Raw genomic sequence first — 22606 nt, 5'->3', positions numbered from 1 at the left:
CTCGGAAGAGAAGGAATGGGTGGCATTTCGGGCCGAGACGCTTTTCAGACGTCAGACTCTGTGGGGTATAAGGTATACTTTTTCACACTTCTGTACCTCCTGCCAAGTGGGAAAGGGGAGAAGAGGAAGTGACCAGAGTGAGATTGGTCTCTCATTGTACTGGTGGCCTTGCTGAGTCTGTGTGAAGTGCAGATAGAATTAATGGAAAGGAAAAGAATGGAAGGGAGGTTGGAAGGGAAAGGAATGGAAGGGGGAAGAGGGAGTGTTCGGTGTGGAAACATCAACTCAAATGATGTGGAAAGTGTATCAGGAGTTTGAATTTGGCAGGTGTTTGCTGGCTGGGATTGGACAAGTTTATAGAGCCGCTGATTGGGGCTCTGGTTCAGATGGCATCCTCCCAGTGCTAGGCAGCAACGGAATCTTTGTAGATTGGGATTAAGAGCTGGCTAATAAGGGTGGAAGGCCACCTTAATGTCACATCATAAGAACTCTGTGCACTAATTCTTATGGTGTAATCTGCTCTCTGCTGTTGTGAAAAAATAGAATGGAAACTTTAAAAATAAAACTTTAATTATGCGCAGACTGTCGATGGTATGCAACTGCTTCTCCTAGGTGGTCTCATTCCACTGGCTTATATTCAAATTTGAAGTCACCCGTATCACAGTATTCAGCTATTTGATGTGAAGCCAAAATCAACTTTATATTCATGTTAAATATGCACTATGATGACTTGCAGGCGTTCTTTTTGTCCCAATTACAAATGAGTAGGTTGTATACCAGCAACAAGGAGATCTAATTATTGAAGGTTGCAGGTGCAAAGGAGGAGCTGAGGTTTAATGTATCCAGATGGGCTGGGACCCTAGAAACAATATTACAAAACATCTGCACAGTAACATTGTGCGCTTGATGCCATGATGATTATAATTGGCCAGAAAGAAGTAAACCAGTGTTTGTCAAATTATATTGCTGGAATCTTTCTTTTTTATTTATGTCATTGTAGAAATTATTTTATTTCCTCCTGAAACAGCTTGAAACAGTATTGAGTACAAAATATTTTGAAACATGTTTAGGGAAGAAATTGCTGTTACCCAATTTGCTCTTGTTAAGTTTAGAGATACAGCATGGAAAGAGGCCCTTCGGCCCAAGTCCGCAATTCACATACAGTAACACTATCCTCGGTACAATTTACAATTCTTGCCGAAGTCAATTGACCTCCAAACCTATACATCTTTGGAGTGTGGGAGGAAACCGGGGCACCTGGAGAAAACCCATGTGATTACCTGGAGAACATATGAACTCCATATAGACATCACCCGTAGTCAGGATCAAACCGAATTCTCAGCTACCCTAATCAACCAACATAGATCTGGTCATACTTCAGTAGGTAACCCACTGCTGTAATTCTGTAGCACTCAGGACATTGCTGAGAATCAGAGCTTAAATAGTAACTGTGACCCAACTGATTCATTGTCTTCTGGGATAAAGCATCTGGCAAGCTCTTCTGGTCCATGTGAGACTGTAACTCCAGTGCACATAAAATAACTTGTTTTTATAGCATTCTTTGACTCAAGTCTTCAATGAGTGACATTGTGGGCAGCACAGTGGCACTGCGGTAGAACTGCTGGCTTACTGCGCCATAGACCCGGGTTCGATCCTGACTAGGGGTGCTGTTTGTATGGAGTTTACACATTCTTCCTGTGAACACATGGATTTTCTCCAGGTGTTCTGGTTTCATCCAAAGACGTGCTGTTTTGTTGGTTGGCTTCTGTAAAATTGTCCTTAGTGTGTAGGATAGAACTAGTATACGGGTGATTGTTGGTCAGCACAGACTCGGTTGGCTAGAGGGCCTGTTACCATGCTGTATCTCTAAACTAAACTCTAACAATTGTGCCCTTACTTCTGATACCCATGTTCCAGATAAAGATTAAAAAAAATCTCAGGTAATATGCTATCATAACATTACCAATCTATGTTTTGTATTCAGATTGCAATCTCCCTTTCTCATTTTCACCAGCTTACTATTATTGTTTAGTTTAGATATACAACAAGAAACACAGGCTTTGAACCCACCTAGTCCAAGCTGACCATCGATCACCCGTTCACACCAGTTTCTCATGATTCCACTTTCTCATCAACTCCCTACCCACTAGGGGCAATCGACAGAGGCCAATTTACCTACAGACACACGTTTCTTTAGGATGTGGGAGGAAATCAAAGCACCCGGAGTAAACCCATGTGGTCACAGGGAGAATTCCACACAAACAGCACCTGAGGTCGGGAGCGGATTTGGTTGTCTAGGCAAGAGAAGAGAGTCAAGAGTGTTTAATTGTCACACGTAGTGAAACAGAAAAATTACATTTGTATTTCCAGCAGCACAACAGCTCTACCAGCTGTGCTGCCCTATTGGCAAGCTGAATTCCACAGATGTAGGTGTATTTGCAAATGGCAGCCATTTCATAGTTTATTTCTGTACAATCTATCTTCTCAAGTACCATGTCACTAAAATACACAGAAAGTGACGTTGTTTGAGGTTTCAAAAATGGCATGTAAAATTGATATAAAGTAACTTATGTTTAAATTGGCCTTTAAATATGGTGAAGTATTCCAAACACACTTCACTGGAGTCTCTTTATATAATTCACATATAGCTATAACACTTCTGTGAAACATTGTGGAATGCATTATTAAAGGGCTATATAAACACAAATTTAATTTTGAAATTCACAGGCAGGATTCTGCTTCCATTGCTTCTAATCCTCATTCAAGGGGCAGCACTGTGGGGTAGTGGTAGAATTGCTGCCTTACAGCGCCAGAAACCTGACCATGGATGCTGTTTGTATGGAATTTGTATGTTCTCCCTGTAACCACATGGGTTTTCTCCGAATGCTTCGGTTTCCTCCCACATTCCAAAGTCGCACAGGTTTGCAGGCTAATTGAGTTTGGTAAATCTTTTTGTAAATTGTCCCTAGTATGTAGGATAGTGCTAGTGTACAGGGTGATCACTGGTCGGCGTGGACCCAGTGGGCCGAAGGGCCTGTTTCCACGCTGTATCTCTAAAGTCTAAATGGAAGATCGACACAAAATGCTGCAGTAACTCAGCAGGACAGGCAGCATCTCTGGAGAGAAGGAATGGGTAACGTTTCGGGTGGAGACCCTTCTTCAGAAATCTGGCCTAAAGGCCGAAGGCTTTGCAGAGGTTGACAGACAAATCGAATAAACTATCACCAAATTCAAAACGGCTCCCTTCAAACTGTGTGATGATGCTGACCCCTCTCAACAAAAAAATGCATAACACCTTTGAATTATGTGGGGTGTGTCACAAGCATATAACAGTTTGCCTACCACCTACATCTATCATAAATGATTAGTTCCACAAAACTGATAACAATTACTTTACACTCACATTAAATGGATGCACTGAGATAAATAAAGATGTAAAAATACTTCATTCTTTAAAATAATCACATGGTGAATACATGCTATAGCTGCAAAACATTTATTTTCCCAATCCTGCACAGATGTGTTGCTTAAATCCCCAGAGATTAAGCTGCCTAACCTAAAAATGTCAGCAAATTACAGCCTATGCAGTGGAAATTACAACTAATCCCTTCAATCTATGGTGGACCTTCTCAGTAATGCGATTCTTAATCCATATATCTACTTTCTCTAATACAAGTGCTCAGTACCCAAATTGAGCACCAAATGTTCAAATGGGGATGATTTATAATATTTTGCAGAAATGCACGACATACAATTTATCCCTAACAATTACATACTATTGTATTGGTACATCCACTTCTACTCGTCTGTCATATGCAGCCATATGTCACACACTATATATAAACCTGTTAAAAATACATTCTTTATTTTCTCTATTGAGGGGAGGTTGGGAAAGGAAATTATCTTACAAACATCTGGTTTCAATAGGAAGTCAATGTCCCCTCACTCTGAATTCCAACAAGCTCTTTGTTTGCTGTAATAAGTTTAACATGCAACTTTGATCACCCCTTCAAAAGCAACTGTATGCTTTATAAGTAACTTCTGGGTTGAAGTCCTTCGATGTAATTGCAAAAGATATTCAAAATGTACTGTATAACATTTTGCAGTTACTCCCTGCCTTTGAAGCCTTGCAGAAATGCAATGGCATTTCTGAAACTAATTAAACCCCTCATATAAAATCATGGTCATGCCAAACCAGTCTGGGATTTATTTTGTGGGGCTACATTCAGATGGAATTGTAAATAATTTATCACACAGCTACATGAGTATATTCACAGACCACATGCCCATAACATGTTTTTTTAAAATATCACCATTTCAAAAGTCTCAGGTAAAATTGACCAAAAAGGAATCAGGGGATTTATTTGTAGAGAAGTGAGTGGCCAGATGTCACTTGATGTATTACTTTATATTTTTATTTAAGTAGTGAAGCTTTCAACGATTTAGCAGGAGAACACATTTACAGCTCCTTCCTGCAGTCCACACAAAGCCACAAATAATTTTGGCGAGTTCAAGTGTTAAAACGCCACTCAGCTTCCATTTTCCATTTAGCACTTCCGTCTGTGCTGGTTCCCATTAGTTCCATCTGCTGTTTAAGTGACACAGATGTATCAAAACCCCCCAACTGAAAAAGTTTGAATTAAAAACTGAGTTTCTGTAATTTGCTTTGTAAAACTTGGGAAAATAATCAGAACACTGTCATAGCATGCGAATGGAAGTCATAAATGCATAGTTAAGCCATTCGTATTTTCTGAAAACAATCATGTATTCTCACTTTGTTCCACCCCAATCCCCTTTCTGGAACTAAAGTATCACCTATCCATGTCCTCCAGAGATGCTGCTGAATCTCACCAGCACTTTGTGTTCTATGCAAGATTCCATGACAAAGGTACAGAATTATGCCATTCAGCCCATCAAGTCTACTCTGCCATTAATCATGGGTGATCTATTTTTCCCTCTCGACCCCATCCTTCTGCCTTCTCTCTGTAACCTTTGACACCTTTACTAATGAAGAATCTATCAGAATTAAAATACCCAATGACTTGGACCCCACATTCGTCTGTGGCAATGAATTCCAGATTCACCACCCTCAGTCTAAAGATATTCCTCCTCATCTCCATTCTGAAGGTACATCCTTTCATTCCGAGGCTGTGCCCTTTGGTTTTAGACTCTCTCATTAGTGGAAACATCATTTCCACGGCCACTCTATCGAGGCCATTCATTATCCAGTAGGTTTCAATGAGATTCCAGCAGCTGTAGTTCCTCATGTCAACGTGGTTTTTCACATGATACTTGTATTATTGACAAAAAAATAATTTTATAGTGCTAGTAACATTACCTACAAACGATGATCAAGACAAGGCTTTTATTTTTACCCTAACAGAACTGCCCTGTTTGATTAAAATGTGAATAGATTTTGGATGAAACTTTGGTTTTAATTATTAGAATGGGTTAAAGGCTCATAAAATTTCACAGGTTCAGCAAGATGTGAAACTTATAACTATTCAATGGTTAGGTATAATTTAGCAGGAGCTGACCACCGAAAGATTCTGATGGGGTGATTCTTCTAATGCTGTCCATTTTGCCAGTGATCTCAATCTATTCTGCTATATGGTGCAAAATTTCATTAGCCAGAGGGTGGTGAAAGTGTGGCAGCAAAGATGGCAGCAAAGGCCAAGTCACTGGAATTCTTCTAAAACAGAGATTGATGGATTCTAAGGGTGTCAAAGGTTACAAGGAGAATGTGAAAATAGATCAGCCGTGATTGAATGAGCAGATACGATGGGCCATCAGTAGCGAGGCAAGGTCCTTACAACTTCAGCAGATAAATAATCAGGGTTAAACAGAATGAAAGACAGTCATTGCTAGTGACATCTTTCCAATAAGCAGAATATGAAACAGATACTTAGTGAGCTGGTTAAAAACCAGACACTGATGTTGGCTCAAATATACTGAAGGATTGGACAAAGGCAAATTTGCTCTTGATATACCATTCCTTCAACTATATCATAGTCATAGTCTTACAGCATAGAAACAGGCATTTCGGCCCAAATTGCCCAACACGTCCCATCTACACTAGTCCCACCTGCCTGCTATAGTATTTGCTCAACTAACTTCTCCAGCAGCTCGTACTCTACTTACCACTCTTTGTGTGAAAATGGTACCCCTCAGATTCCAATTAAATCTTTACCCCCTCTCCTTAAACCTATTTTCTCTGGTTCTCAATTCCCCTACTCTGGGCAATAGACTCTGTGATTCTACCAGATCTATTTCTCTCATGATTTTGTACACCTCTACAAGATCACCCCTCATCATCCTGCGCCGTATTCCTTGGTCAACAGGTCAGGCAGCATCTCTGGAGGATGTGGATAGGTGACATTTTGGCTCGGAACTCTTCAAATTGATTCCAGGTTCACAACATCTTTCCTAGAGCATGGTGCCTAAACGTGAACACATTACTCTAAACGTGGCCTCACCAATGTCTTATACAACTGAAACATGACATCTCAACTATAGGATGTGGTATTTAATAACAAGTTAACATGCGCATCGCTGCTAACTATTATTCCACAAATGTGGATCCTTTGCGATTTTATGTGTGCAAATAAATATACAAAGACAATCTAACTGTAGCTGCAGAAGGAAAGAAACTACCATCAAGTTGTGTGAGGCAATACAAGGATCATCAACATTTTTTTTAATTTTGTAGGAAGGGTCCCGGAAGGGTGCTGAATTACTCCAGCATTTTGTGTCTATCAAAAAAAATGAACATGGAGGAGAGAGAGAGAGAGAATGACAGGGTTTTAAGGAGGGAAATCTAGAGGTTAGGACCCACGCAGTTGCAAATTTAGAGATTCAAGATTCAAGATTCAATTTAATTGTCATTTGGACCCCTTGAGGTCCAAACGAAATGCCGTTTCTGCAGCCATACATTACAAACAAATAGACCCAAGACACAACATAATTTACATAAACATCCATCACATCGCTGTGATGGAAGGCCAAAAAAAAATTATCTCTCCACTGCACTCTTCCCCCCGATGTCAGAGTCAAAGTCAAAGCCCCCGGCTGGCGATGGCGATTGTCCCGCGGCCATTAAAGCCACGCCGGGTGGTGCGAGGTCGCACACCGGGTCTTGGTGTTAGAGCCCCCGGCGTGCGCTCGCAGAGTCCCGCGCCATTCCAAGCCGCGCGGGGCGGTGATGTCAGGCCCTGCTCCAGGAGCTCTTCAACCCCGCAACTCGGGCGGGAGAAGTCGCCGTTGCAGGAGCCCTGAAAAGCGGTCTCCCTCCAGGGACCCGCGGGCTCCCGGTGCCGCTGTCCGCCAGACCCGCAGTTGCAGCCTCCGAATCTCCGGAGGTCGGGCCGCAGCAGCAGCAGCGCTCCACCACCGCTCCACCCGCTCTGGACTCGGCCAGCTCCGCGACGGTGAGGTGAGTCGTCGGCACCAGAGTCCCCGGTCTTCTCCTGTTGGAGGCCGCTCCTCGTTGCAGCCCCAACGACAACGGAGACCCGACAAGAAAAGGTCGGGTCTCCCGTGCAGGGAAAGATTTAAAAGTTACCCCCTCCCTCCCACCCCCCCCCCCCCCCCCCCCCCCCCCCACACACCCCAACAAAAAAAATAACAAAAACTCCATAGAAACAGACAAAAAATAACAAAAACGCGGACGGGCTGCAGAGGCCGCCGCTGACGAGAGTCGCGCCGCCTACGCGTTTATCTGGCAATGGTGTGGCAATTTAAAGCGAGGATTGATCAGGAACCAGAGCTAGAGGAAAGCAGAAGTCGCAGAGGCGGTGGTTTCATATACATGGGATGGCAAATCAACAAAAGGATGTAAAAACATATTGCTGAACCCGAGTCAATTTAGAAGAGCATATAGAGGACTAATGGACAAATAAGAGTGTGTGATTTAGGATACAGGCAGCAGAGATGTGGTAAAGCACAAGGTCACAGAGAGTGGAAGGGTGACTCGATGGCAATTAAAATAAACCTTTTTGAAGTAACCTTTGGGAATTAAGGACAGTTGTTCCCGCTCCCCATATCTCTCAGACAGATTAGAATTGCTGCATTCTGTGTGGAGTAAACGTTCAGGAGAGTAGCAGAGTATAATCAAAACAGAAAACAAAATTTGCTCAATCACATCCAACTGATGAAAATACATTGAACATAAATGTCTATATATATTGTACATCAGTGAAACACAAGAGCATTGCAACTGAAAAATAGGCCATTCCTATCCAGGGGCATCTTGTTTTAGTAAAATCCTAATTATTTATATCCTTTACTTAACTAACTTCCTTTGCAACGCTTACAGACAAAAATATAATATTTCTTTTTTTTTCCAGCTTTCTAATCACCAATTAAAAACAGAAATGAATATTAGGATAGTCAAGTTAATGCAAATGTGGATATATTTGATATGAACAAGTCTCTAGGATTCACTCTCTGAATTCGCAATTGGTTTCAGATGCAGACTGCACCAGGATCGTTAGCCTTACACACATTATCCAGCTTGGAAAGGTGGAGGGGATCAGAGAGAGCTCGAAATGAATGATTGATCCAAGGACTCAAAATGACCTAGTCAAAAATGAAATAATTTGGAGGAGAGCCACGTTAAGCGACTAATTTTAAAAGAATATTCATGAGCCATTCCTTGAGAAGGACGATCAACTGCACTGAGAATTTTTTTATATTGTACATGTGAAGAAATTATGATCATTATGTGATCACTGAAAATTAGGGGAATATTCCAGATATTTTTCCAACTCATCAACTGTACAAGACAAATTTAAAGTTTGACCCAATATAACAAACCGTATTTTTCATATTTCTGCTTGCTACATCCACCAAAATACTTTAGCTGAAGATTTCCCACAATTCTCACAAGAAGATTAAGCCCATATCAAAGGCCCACTTTCATAAAGATGCATTAAATCAAATAACATTTTCAGTCTTCAAAGAGAGCAGTTTCCAGTTGTTAAACGTTGGTGCTTGCAAGCCAGCTTTTAGTTGTCATGGCAACCTATCTAGTACTAAGTACTGTGCTCTCAAATCCAGACTAGAGGGAGAATTAAACAGCCAGATTGACAGTAACTGTAGGTTAAATCCCTGGAGAATTTAATTACTTGGAATCAATGATAATACGAAGGCTAATTTTGCAGGCATTTAACAATCTGTCAAGCCAAAAACGATTTCAAGTCAAAAACATAAAATGTTCACCACCATCTGTGAATTAGCAAAAAAAGTTATCAATTTAAAATGACCACCGATTGTATGCAATCTTTAAATAAGCACATACATTTATACTACATTAATTCGACCATCTTATTGTTCAAGGACATGGCATTGCTGTATAAACGGATTAGATGCTAATGGCTCTTGCAATACAGTGCACGACTTTATTCCGGGTACAACTCAATGAAGTCTTCAGTGTATTCTGAAGATCGTCAGTAAAGAGGTCCATTGAGAAGGATGATATTTTACATCATCTCACAATAAAGACCATTGTGTTGTGAATCACAGAGTCTCAATACTGACAAGTGACCACTATTAGTCATTTGGCATTTCCCTGATGAGATAGCCAATGCGTGTAGAACAGGATGGCTTACAGGCATAACCAACAAGATCAGTAGGGTCAGACGTCAAGGACTCACTCCCAATGAGTTAGCTTTTATTGAGTTACCACGATTACTCTTTGTTCTCTTGGGGTTTGGAAGATGGAAAAAAAAATGTTCATGCTTTTTCTCCAGTGGTCCCTTTAGGAACTGTATAATCAGTAGAGCCAGGATGTTTAGCCACTAAAAAACTCAGAGATAGGCAGGCAAAAGGCATAATAAAATTACAGCATGAAAAAGGAACTTATTGACAAAAAAAGGCATAAAAAGGCATTTATTTCCACCACATAAATATGGTTAAAAATGATAATATAAAGGTATACTACATTAAATTACCAAAGTTGCCTGGTTGCACGTAATTACTAGCATTTTTTTTCAAATTATCTGGTATTAAACTATGCCATCTGTCAGACAGAATATGTTTCAGTTGTGAAAAACTCCTTTCTACCTCAGCTGAGGTCACTGGTGCATACCCGAAACAAGCTACCGACTATATTCATGTCGATATCTTGTGCATTACAACTACCTTTGGAGAACTTTAGCTATGTTTTCTATTTCTTCAAGATCTTTGTTAGCTAAAATCACTCTCTCACATTTTCCTTGTATGTCTTTACCAACATCGCCAGGAACTTTACAAATACCGTCAGTTATTTTGTTGAAAACCTGCAAGATTCACTAATGTTTTGCCACGTTTCTCAAGGGAAGTGATAGCTTGTGGGAAGTTTGCAAAATTGGAAGCATTGCGGTGGTGGGACTTTTTTTGCATTATTTCACTGACGATCCTGACTGCAGCAGATTCTTCTTCTGCAAAACAGTTGATGATTTATATTATCTTTTCAAAATTTGCAGCATAGTAGAGTACATCAGAGAGCCATGTACCCCATCTAGTTAAAACGGGCTGAGGAGGTAGCAGAATCTCGGGTGCCATTTCCTTGAACAACTGCACACGTGACGGTGCTTTGAGGAAGATTTTCTTGACATTGGAAACTAGGCGATCGACATTTGGAAAAGCTTCGTATGTGCTTGGCAATTCTATGAAGTCATTGAGCTAAGCATGTCAAATGCAACATTTTGGGGACAAAGAAAACTTTAAGTCACAAACAGAAGAACATTCTCGTGTTTTATACCTTCTGGCCAAAGTACAGCAAGTGAAGATGCAAACAACTGAGCAATAGTTGAGCTGTTTGACTTCTTCAATACTTCTGATGTCAACAAATACTCCTTTGACGGTTGACCTGCCTCCAGTGTACCGATGTACACGTCTATTGAGATCCATATTTTGTTGCATGCAACTTCCAGTGTACCGATGTACACGTCTATTGAGATCCATATTTTGTTGCATGCAACTTCATCTATAATTTTTGGCACAACAATGTTGAATTTGCTGGCAAAGTATTTTTTCCGTAATGATGACTCGCTTGGTCTATGCTCCTCTGTGTATTTCTCCACAAAACCTGAGAGATTTGTTTTCTAATTTCCACAGTGGAATTCCAGCACCAATGAACGCCTTGCACACATCACTCGAAAACTCAGATTTGCGACTGGAGTCAGCAGTTAATGTAGTGAGGAGACCAGCTTGGGTATTTCGCTTGGGTAGTCTAGGCCTCTAGGTCAACATTGACCTCTAATTTTAAATAGCCCTTGTCTTCTCCCTCCTCCCCCTCCCCCGCTCTCCGTCCTACCGTCTTTGCTTCTTCCTTTCTTTTTCGTGCCCCCCCCCACATCAGTCTGAAGAAGGGTCTCGACCCGAAACGAAGCTTATTCCTTCTCTCCAGAGATGCTACCTCACCCGCTGAGTTTCTCCAGCATTTTTTGTCTACCTTCGATTTTTCCAACATCTGCAGTTCTTTCTTAAATAGATCTTGGAGAAATGAAAAATGAAATGAAATGATTCAATTTATTGTCATTGTCAGTGTACAGTACAGAGACAACGAAATGCATTTTTAGCATCTCCCTTGAAAGGGAGACACAGGGCGTCGCGGTGTGCCCGCGCCTGCCGCCGTACATTACAGAAGACTGAACCAGCGGGCAGCGGCACGAACGAATGAATGACCGAAGGTGGCGCCCCCGGTTTCGCCCCGGTGATGGAAGGTTTCTTGTAAGTTATACTATGTTAACACGTTAATAATAACATTAATATTAATGTGTTAACATAGAAAACATCATTGTAATCACGGTACAACTAGAGAAAATAGCACGACCTTTTAGCAAAACGGCAAAAAAAGGCTGATTTAGGCACTCGATCATGAAAAAGGCATTATCCTGGTGAAATCACCAAAAAAGGCATGAAAAGGCATTTATGGTATTCATAGTAAAATCCTGGCTCTAATAATCAGACAATAATCAGTATTGCATGTGATTATAGTATTTCAATAGTTGGGATATCGATCCACGTGATTCACATGCAAAAAATTGAAGGCTTAACTAATTAAGTTTCATTCTCCAATTCCAAGGCATTGCAAAATACTCTGAACTTTGAATAATCAGGGTGGCACAGTGTCGCAACTGGTGGAGCTGCTGCCTCGCACTGCCAGAGACTAGGGTTCGATCCTGACCTTGGGTGTTGTCTTGTGGAGTCCTCCCTGTGACAACTCTCCCAAATGAAAATTACTGAACTTTGGCTGTCCATTAAAATGTTTATGTGACAGCAGAAACAAGCACATCTCTCAGCCTAAAAGCCTCAAATGATTGACTGTTTAGAACATAAAGGATAAAGGGCCTGTCCCACTTAGGCGTCATTTGCACGTCACGCAGGTGGCAAGCGGAGATTTTGTGAATCCCAAAATCCTGGTACACCGCGCCTGACTGCGCGTCACTGCCTACGTCACCATTCACCATGCGTGCATAATGCACGCCATGCACACATCACGACACCCGCATCGTGCATCATGACGCGTGAATGATGTTGCATAAATGACGCGCAAATGACGCCCATGTGGGACAGGCCCTTAAAGGTTGTCAAGCAGGGTTGCAGGTTTTATCTCTATCATCTTTGTCTAAACAGTTAACCAGCTGCTCTTGGGTTTTAATGCATGGGATCAGGAGGGGGGGGGGGGGGGGGGGGGGGGGGGGGGTCAGTTTAGGATCATGGGGTTTCTGGGATGATACACCAGACACTGTTTGACATCAGTTTGGGAAGTGCTTATATGCCAAGGCCAAGTGGGGAAGAATTACAGTCTGCTGTTGTATTCCCTTCCATACAATGGCTTGTGAATATTAACCTCATGTAGTAGTTAATATTCAACTGGAGGAAGCAGACCCCCTACAACAAATTAGAGCCATGGAACAAGGAGGAAAATACCTTGGAGCAATGTGATAATTACGACCTACAAAATTAGCCTTTAATTTATACCATCTGGGCTATGTGCCTTAGAACAACAAGGGCAAGATATGTGCAAGTAGTATTAAGCCAATGGAAAAGCTCTCAGCTTCATCCAGAACCGGCTGAACACAAAATAACATGGCTGATGCATTTTATTGATTTTATGACCTTTCTGAGTGGATTGGCTGCTGATATAAATCTTGAAATATAATAAAAAATTGATATAACAGGCTTAAAAGGCGGCTCAGCGAATGTGAAATAGATGAACGTGTTGGGTGGGTGGGGGGGAGGGGGGTGCATCACTTGTTGTTCGGATGGCTTTTCATCTGAGAACCAGATTTAGCAAAATATAAAAGTCATTATTCACTACATAATTATTCTGCAGCATTAATTCATTAATTTTAGATGATGGTTTGCGATTATCTTCAAGCAAATGGAAATTTCAGCATCGGGTTTGAAGTCTAATTTTTCTGGCTGATATTAAATGAATACCATCTGTATTCAAATTACACAATAAAGCATTATAGTGAATAACAAAATATTTAGATCTCTCGCTGAATTGTTTCAGCTGACAGTGTTGTACTGAACAAGTGCTGTGCTCTCTTTCAGATGAGATCATAAGATGCCTTTTCACTTGGTCATAAAAATTCTCACGGCTCAACTTCGAAGAGTTGGCATATACTAAAGTCCGAATGGTTTCCAATGCTGTTAAGAGTATCTGTATTATTTCAGCGCATTTCAATCGTCATAAAATAATAAAAAACAAAATCCTTTTCACTTTTCATTGCCCCATTTTCTCTCTCACTGTCACACGCACCAATGCTCTTTTTTGCTCTCTCCTCTCAACTTGTCTCCCTCACCCCATCTCTACTAGAACACCAAAGGGACTCTCACTCTCTCATTTGGAGAAAACACTGAAGTTGCAGCAAGGACATTTGTTTCCAATTTGTTTACACAATTAGAACAGAGAAATAAATATGTAAAACTAAAAAAAAATTTTAGGTTAGTTTTAAAAGATTTAGTTACAATTATAATGTTTATTTTAATTCTAAATTCTCAAAGTAGAAACTACTTTCAATAAAAGGTATTCCCTCAGGTACTACTGTCAGATTAAATAATTTAAACACCTGCACTATTGTAATTTTTGCAGTTTAATATTAATGAAAGAATAAATTTAATATGAAACTAAATTATGAATTTTATAGTCTGCATGATTAAAGCAATATATTATTCACAATAACCATTTTAAAATCATATTCTTTATGACAGAGGTGGAGTAAAAATTTATAATGAAAGCAGTTATGAAAGATGGTATTAGTGCAGTGCTGTTCATAATTTACAATGACAATGTATATTATAGAATTAATTCTTAAATTTTCAGGTGATATAGAAATGTTGCCAAGTTTGCAAATAACTGGGAAATAAAGATCTATACAGGTTACACAGTTAAACAGCATATTTTATCAAGAAAAAGAGGTCAAAGAAAGAGGGAGGTCTAGATGGGGCTGAGTAGTAAAGGGGTCATGGAATTCAAATACACTAATCAGTAAAAGTTCAGGCCCTAACACTGGGGTTTATTTGTGGAAGCACAAAATTCAAAAGGAGGAAATTTACTGACCTATATTGAATCTTAGTTAGACAGCACACAATAAATACTATGTACAGCTCATAAAAAAGGATATTATAGTAGAAAATAGAAATGCACGTCTTTAACAAATACTAAGATTCACTGAAGCACATAGTACAGGTCCACCGCAGATTTTCTGGCACCCTTGGTTCCAGAGCCTTGCTGGATTGTCTGTTTTGGCGGACCAACAAAGGTCACAGTGCCCGAGAGGTCGAAGTACCAGAACCAAACTCGGCATCAGGGGTTGGCTAAGGGAATGGATCTGCCAGTACTGGTCAGTCTGGAGTTCCAGAGCACAGGCTGCAGAGGGCAAATTCGACTGCTGATAGGCCGTGGAAGTCGTCTATGGGAACGGATCTGCTGGCTCTGGCCGGGCCGGTGATCCAAAGCCCCGGCGGCAGGGGGCACATTCGACCGCCGATCAGCCAGGGAAATGCTGATGAGGCCACGATCGGCTGCCTCACCCGACCTAGCCGCCACATTTTCGGGGGGAATTCAGGTGTGCTCTCGTAATTTTGTCTGGATTAAAGGAGGTGCTATACCACCAGTTGCCATGCTTCGCGGGTCGACCCGTGGTCGATGAGAGCGTGCAGAACCACCGTGAGGGGGGAGGGGAAGAACAAATGGAGGATACGGCGTGGTGGGACCGTCGTGAGGGGGGAAGGGGAAGAACAATGGGGGGGGGGGGACAAAGGACAATGGGGACCGCTGCCGGCATGGGGGACTGTGAGGGACAAAAGGGGGAGCCGGCATGGGGGACTGTGGGGGACAAAAGGGGGGCCGGCATGGGGGGCTGTGAGGGGCAAAAGGGGGAGCCGGCATGGGGGACTGTGAGGGACAAAAGGGGGAGCCGGCATGGGGGACTGTGAGGGACAAAAGGGGGAGCCGGCATGGGGGACTGTGAGGGACAAAAGGGGGAGCCGGCATGGGGGACTGTGAGGGACAAAAGGGGGAGCCGGCATGGGGGACTGTGAGGGACAAAAGGGGGAGCCGGCATGGGGGACTGTGAGGGACAAAAGGGGGAGCCGGCATGCTTTGTAACTTTGTCAGTGCCGTCAGTGGCTGCTATTTGTATACATTGTGTATGCAAGCAAAGAATCTCACTGTGCCTAGTCACATGTGACAATAAAGTATTCCTATTCCTATTCCTAATGGAAGTAGCAAGATATTTGTCATAGTTGTGGCCCACAGTGTTATAGCAGTTATTGCTGAAGTAATGCTCAAACACTCTATCGAACTTCAACAAGTGTATTGCAGAGTTCTGACTGGTTGAATGATGGTCTGGCTTGGTAACTCGAAAGCCTTGGAACAAAAGAGGCTACAGAAAGACATTGTCTAGTCCATCATGGGTATTGACCCTTCCATCATCGAAGGGATCTACAGGAAGCGCTGCCTCAAAAAGGCAGCAAATACCATCAAAGACCATACTGCCTTGTCCACACTCTCATCTCACTGCTGCCATTGGGAAAGTGGTATGGAGCCTGAGAACCATAACCTCCAGGTTTTACTACAGCTTCTTCCCAACCATAAGGATCTTGACACACACTGCACAACCGTACCTCAGCAATGATCTAGCATTGACTTTGTTGTGTTTGCACTATATACTTCGGCTTTGCACTATTATGTTCTGGAAACCTATTATTACTGATAACCTATTGTATTATTGATCCTGCATTGGTGTGTTACTGTGCTTATGTACCTGTTAAGCTACAACAAATAGATAGGGTAGACAGCTAGAACCTTTTTCCCCAGGGTGGGAATGCCCAACACTGGAAGTCATAGTTGCAATACTTTTTTTTATACAGAGAGTAATGGGGGCATGGAACACACTGCTAGGGTTGATGGTGGAGGCAGATATGACAGTGGCATTTAAGAAGATTGTGGGTTCATACACATAGAAGTGCAGGAATAGAGGGATGTGGATTATGTACCCGCAGATAATATCTGTTAAACCTGGCACTGAGTTTGGTACAGACATTGTTGGGCCGAAGGGCCAATTCCTGTGCTGTTCTCTGTTCTTTTGTTTCTATGTCCAAAATAAGAATGTCATTGTTTAAGAGGGAACTGCAGATGCTGGAGAATCGAAGGTTACACAAAAAAGTTGGAGAAACTCAGCGGGTGCAGCAGCATCTATGGAGCGAAGGAAATAGGCAACGTTTCGGGCCGAAACGTTGCCTATTTCCTTCGCTCCATAGATGCTGCTGCACCCGCTGAGTTTCTCCAGCTTTTTTGTGTAACCATCAGAATGTCATTGTTCTGTTCCTCGTGCATATGACAATTACATACACTTGACTAATTGTATGTGTGGATTCTAGGTGGATATTTGACTTGACTTGAGTCTGTGAGACCAGAACAAATTTACTGCAGTCTCTTTGCATGTTATCATGCCCTGAATGACATCCCCAATATCAGCAGGTGATCAGCACACTGGAGGCGCATTGATGTGTCGCTGAGGATGGTGGGAGGTCAGGAAGAGAGGAAAGCAGGGAAAATTAAGGGGTTTGCAGAAGAATGTAAGCAATCAGTCAGCACAAGCAGGGTATAATTACAAATAGTCATTCCATTGACAAGCAGCTGAGATAACAAAAATCACTCTGTGCCACAATACGTAATCTAAATTACCCCTCAGTGTTTAGGATAAAGGGGGAACAATCCCACACATCCTTGCATGCAATTGAAGGATTAGGGAAGCTTTGAAGAGATGGATGAGGCCTCTCTCAATTTGGTCCTTCGGGACAATAGGACAACACATTCCACCTTTAGGAGACATTTACCTCAAGGCATTTTATATGGTGGCCTCTAATGGTTCACAGTCAATAGCTGACCTTTGAAGTGTGATCACAGTTATAGGGTAGGAAATACAGCAGCCAATTTGCACTGCATATTGCGAGGGTATATATACAGCAAAAAACAGACTCTCTCTTTTTTCTTGAGAAAGGCTGAGGGGCATTTTAGCACCTAGACTGACAGACAGGGAATGTTGCCGACTGGCTCATTCGAGACTGCAGGAATACGTGCTGAGGGATGCACTGAAACTTGGTGCAGCCTACGCCAAAGCTCTGTGGGGGAGGACCACTGTCTAGGATCCTTCTGCTGCTGCACTTTGTGGAGGGCAGGGTCTAGTGGAGGGAAGGGATATCACCTCAGGCGGCCACATGATTGGCAAGGGTACCTGGTGTCATGATAGTTTTTGCCAACACTCCCAAATACAACACTAATGAATGTCGGAAGAATTTTTGCACAGTTCATGTTTTGTATATATTTTATATTCTGAATAAAGTTAATTTTTGGAAATAAAAACACTAAAGACTGACTGACCATGACTTGGGAGGATTTTGTTTTGAAAGTTGTAGTCCCATGATGAGGCAAAAAGGGCACTTTTTGAAGAGGATTAGGAGCACTTATTGAAAAGCACATGGCAATACTCATTCAATTATCACTCATTCAACAGTGTGGATAGGGTGTTCTTTTAATGCCAAGCCAATGCTGCAGATGGATTTCAAGAATATCACAATCAAAAATGACAAATAATCTCAAACTAAATTCTGTTTTTTAATCAAGAACTAATGCTTGTATTGATACTCATTGTTATATGGTTAAGTCCAAGTCTATTGCCTGTTGGGCACCCATATGCCAGTACCAGTGGAGTTTCTCAGACACTGTCGCCTATTAATTCGGAGGTCACCAATCATACCAGTGGAAGATAATAATCAGAGAATCCACCATTTCCAAAATCATCTTTCAAAAATCTGAGATGAAAGTCACTGAGTCCTTAGTCTCACAAACTTCTCCAGTACTTTCATTTCACAAAACTATTTTCTTCAATTTTTCAATTCTGCTAGACCCTTGATTCGCTGACAATTCTGTCTTTAGACTTTAGAGAAGCCATGTAGAAACAGGCCCTTAAGCCCATCGAATCCATGCTGACCAGTGATCATCCCTGTACACTAGCACAAGGGACAATTTATGAGGCACAAACATAGTCAAATTGATTTTCAGGGTCCCGACCCAAAATGTAATCTGTCCATTCCCTTCACAGATGTTGCCTGAGTTGCCAAGCATCTCCAGAACTTTGTGTTTTGCTCAAGACTCCAGTAACTGCCATTTCTTGTGTCTCTAGAAATTCCTAGTAATGCATAATGAAATAATTCTAGAATTCCTGAAAACGCATTACAGATTCAGAATATTAGTTCTGGTCAAATTACTAAGACAGTGTGCATCAAGATGACACTCTTGGAACTTAAATATAGATGAGATAAAAGTACTTTAAATCCAGATGATACAGAGACACAAATAGGCTTTATGCATGATTTTTTAATGGATTTCACTTCCTATCCAAGTTTATCCCATCACCGTAAAGGTGTAGAGATGATTTGGGGAGAATAAGGACAGTATAACTAATGCTCCCTCTTTATTTGACAACACACATATGGGTTGGCAACGAGTCGGATCTCAGACTGACTTTTCACTCACAGCCCTGGAGATTTGTGGTCAGTTAAAACACCATAATGCTTTTATCAAATGAAGTCAGTTAGCCACGGTGGCGTCACAGGTACATAGAGTAATTGAGAATGCTTTCTGTACATTGGCCTTCATCAATTAGGGTGCTGAGTAAAGAAGATGAGATGTTATGTTACATTGATGAGGCCACATTCTGAATGTTGTGTTCAGCTTTGGTCAACCTGCTATTGGAAGGATGTTGCTAAGCTGGAAAAAAAGTGCAGAGAAGATTTACGAGTCTGAGCTACAGGGAGAGGTTGAGCAGGCTGGCATTTTATTCCTTGGAATGCAGGGGTGATCTTAGAGAGGTGTAAAATCATGAAGGGAATAGATAGGATTAATGCATAGATTATTTTACCCAGAGTAGGGGAATCAAAATCATACCAGTGACTTACTTAGGTTCACCAGACTGATTCATGGGATGTCAGGACTGTCTTATGAAGAAAGACTGGATAGACTTGGTTTATACTCTCTAGAATTTAGGAGATTGAGAGGGGATCTTATAGAAACTTACAAAATTCTAAGGGGTTGGACAGGCTAGATGCAGGAAGATTATTCCCGATGTTGGGGAAGTCCAGGACAAGGGGTCACAGCTTAAGGATAAGGTGGAAATCCTTTAAAACCGAGATGAGAAAAACTTTTTTCATACAGAGAGTGGTGAATCTCTGGAACTCTCTGCCACAGAGGGTAGTTGAGGCCAGTTCATTGGCTATATTTAAGAGGGAGTTAGATGTGGCCCTTGTGGCTAAGGGGATCAGAGGGTATGGAGAGAAGGCAGGTACGGGATACTGAGTTGGATGATCAGCCATGATCATATTGAATGGCGGTGCAGGCTCGAAGGGCCGAATGGCCTACTCCTGCACCTAATTTCTATGTTTCTAAAAACCAGGGGATATAGACTTAATATGAGAGGAGAAAGATTGGAGTAATATGATCAAATTTGGGCAGCAGAGCGGCAAAGCGGTAGAGCTGCTGCCTTACAGCGCCAGAGACCTGGGTTTGATCCTGACAACAGGTGGTGTTTGTACGGAGATTTACGTTCTCCCTGTGACTGCATGGGTTTTTTCCGGTGGTCTGGTTTCCTCCCACATTCCAATGACGTGCTGGTGTGTAGGATAGTTTGTTTCTGTAAATTGCCCCTAGTGTGTAGGATAGAACTAGCGAATGGGTGATCATTAGTCAGTGTGGAATCGGTGGGTCGAAGGGCCTATTTCCACGGTGTATCTCGAAACAAAACTACATGAATAACTTACAAATTATTAAAAAGCAGCATAATTGGCCAACGGCCTCAATAAATGTTTCCGCAATTACGTCAGACTTAGGATGTTTCATTCCTTTACATCTAATTAAGTACTTGTTATTATTGCAATGTTGTAAACAATACATTATAAGGAAAACAAATCCTCAATCATGGGAGACCTGGCAATTCACTCCTATGCTGTAAATCATCCAACTTGGGGAAAGGACGAATAAGAAAAAAAAACATATTTCTTGAAGAAAGGTAAATAGAAAATACATTCCAATCTGCCCTGTGTTGATTTATTGCAACTATTTGGATCTCCATTTTGTGAGTACAGGAAAACAGTAATTTATTGCAATTCAAAAAGAGCATGAGGCTCAATTCACTGACAATGACCAATTGTGTTGGTTGCCCAGTTGCCAATCTATCAGTGTGAACATCACTCAAGCACCAAACTAAGAAACGCAAAGGTCCCAACAACAATAAACAATAGCAGCCAAAATAGAAATATACCCCATAACCTACAGGTCACTCATTTTTGTCACAGGGGATCAGGTAACAGTTCTTAATTGTCTGCATTTTACAAAATTGAGCCCCTTGATATCAGCAAAGCATTGTAATTACTCCCAGCTATCCGCTGTATTATGACTTTCAAGTATATTTTACATCTTGCCTGTCCCTTTGGGGCCTCCACATGGAAGGAGCTGAGAAACGGCATGACCTCCTCTGGCTAGGAGGGCAACTCAGGCCAGCCTTGGTTCCAATTTACAGAAAGACCAAACAAGTTTAAACAGTTAATGTCAACACTGCTGCTCCCTGGGGTACACAATACTGTGAGGCACCAATCTTAGAAGTCTGGCAGTAATGAGGTGAAACATATCCCAGCTGTGGTTAACAGATTCAATCTGAATGACCTTTCCTGAAAGCTTTTTAGCTGAAGCTTTCTTCAAGCCACAAAGAAAATGTATTTTTATAATGTACATTATATATGTTTAATGGTTCCCGATATCCAGCAGCTACTGACATATGCTGAATAGCAGCAATAAAGACACCAGGACTTCATTCGCCAAGCCTCAGTCAGATCATATAACTTCATTCACAAAGGAAATCAAGTTACATGGGGGGGTCGTTGCAAAGAAACAAAGACGGTCATTAATACAGCATCTTTACAATCTTGCTTCAAAGCGCTTAACACCACATTAAGCACTTTTTGAAGTCAAATTACTGCAATTGTGTAGGAAGCATGACAGCCATGTTTCACACTGTAAGCTGCACAAATAAAGAAGGGACCAGGCCCAAACCTCACCTATGCCTTTTCTCCAGAGATGCTGCCTGACCCTTTCTGTTGGTTGGACAGTCAAGGATGAGTGACAACAGAACAAATATTATTACCAGGCTTTGGAAGTATCACTATACACAAGGAGTGTGCAGAAGTCTAGAACATTCTTCTACAAATTTAGGCACTAGTCTAGAACATTCTTCTACAAATTTAGGGTGCTTTTAAATCTGAGTGATCGATTTTTTACAATCAAAGGTTGCAAGGACATCGGAAGAAAGATGGAAACGCAAGGAACTGCAGATACTGGTTTCCGACAAAAAGTAACACAAAGTGCTGGAGTAACTCAGTGAGTCAGGTAGCATCACTAGAGGACATGAATATGTGATGTTTCGGGTTACAGAGTGCTGGAGTAACTTAGCGGGTCAGGCAGCATCTCTGGAGAAAAATGGGTTATGTTTCGGGTCGGAACCGTTCTTCAGGAACCCAACCTTTTTCTCCAGAGACGCTGCCCAACCCGCTGAGTTACTCCAGCACTTTGTGCCTAAAACAGCATATGCAGTTTCTTCCTACATAAGATAATTTGGTTCATCTGAAGAAGGGTGCAATCCTAAAACGTCATCTCTCTATCTCCTCCAGAGGTTTTGCCTGAGCTGCTGAGCTACACCAGTATATTGCATTTTTTATAAAGGAGAAAAGAAGGCTAAAGACGATAAAGTTACTCTTAGGTTTCAATAATTGTTCCAATGGCAAAGATGAAGGATGACTGGTGGCCAGGGTAGCACTGGGAAAATGTAAGAGTAACAGTCGAAGAAAAGCTATGTTTGAAAATGAGACCATTTATATTCATCAGAGAGTATAGACAGAAACTATTTCCTATCTCATTTGGAATATGATACCATGGACAAGCATGAGTACTACTCACTTATCAATGGCTGAGAAGGAAAGTGTCTGGCTTGAAAAAAATGAAAGACATTTATATCTTGCAGTCTAATTACAAGCATGACTTAAACTGCAGGTTCACAGT

Source organism: Leucoraja erinacea, chromosome 11 (assembly GCF_028641065.1).
Source record: "Leucoraja erinacea ecotype New England chromosome 11, Leri_hhj_1, whole genome shotgun sequence".
Lineage (NCBI taxonomy): Eukaryota > Metazoa > Chordata > Chondrichthyes > Rajiformes > Rajidae > Leucoraja > Leucoraja erinaceus.
This window is presented reverse-complemented; position numbering follows the sequence as displayed.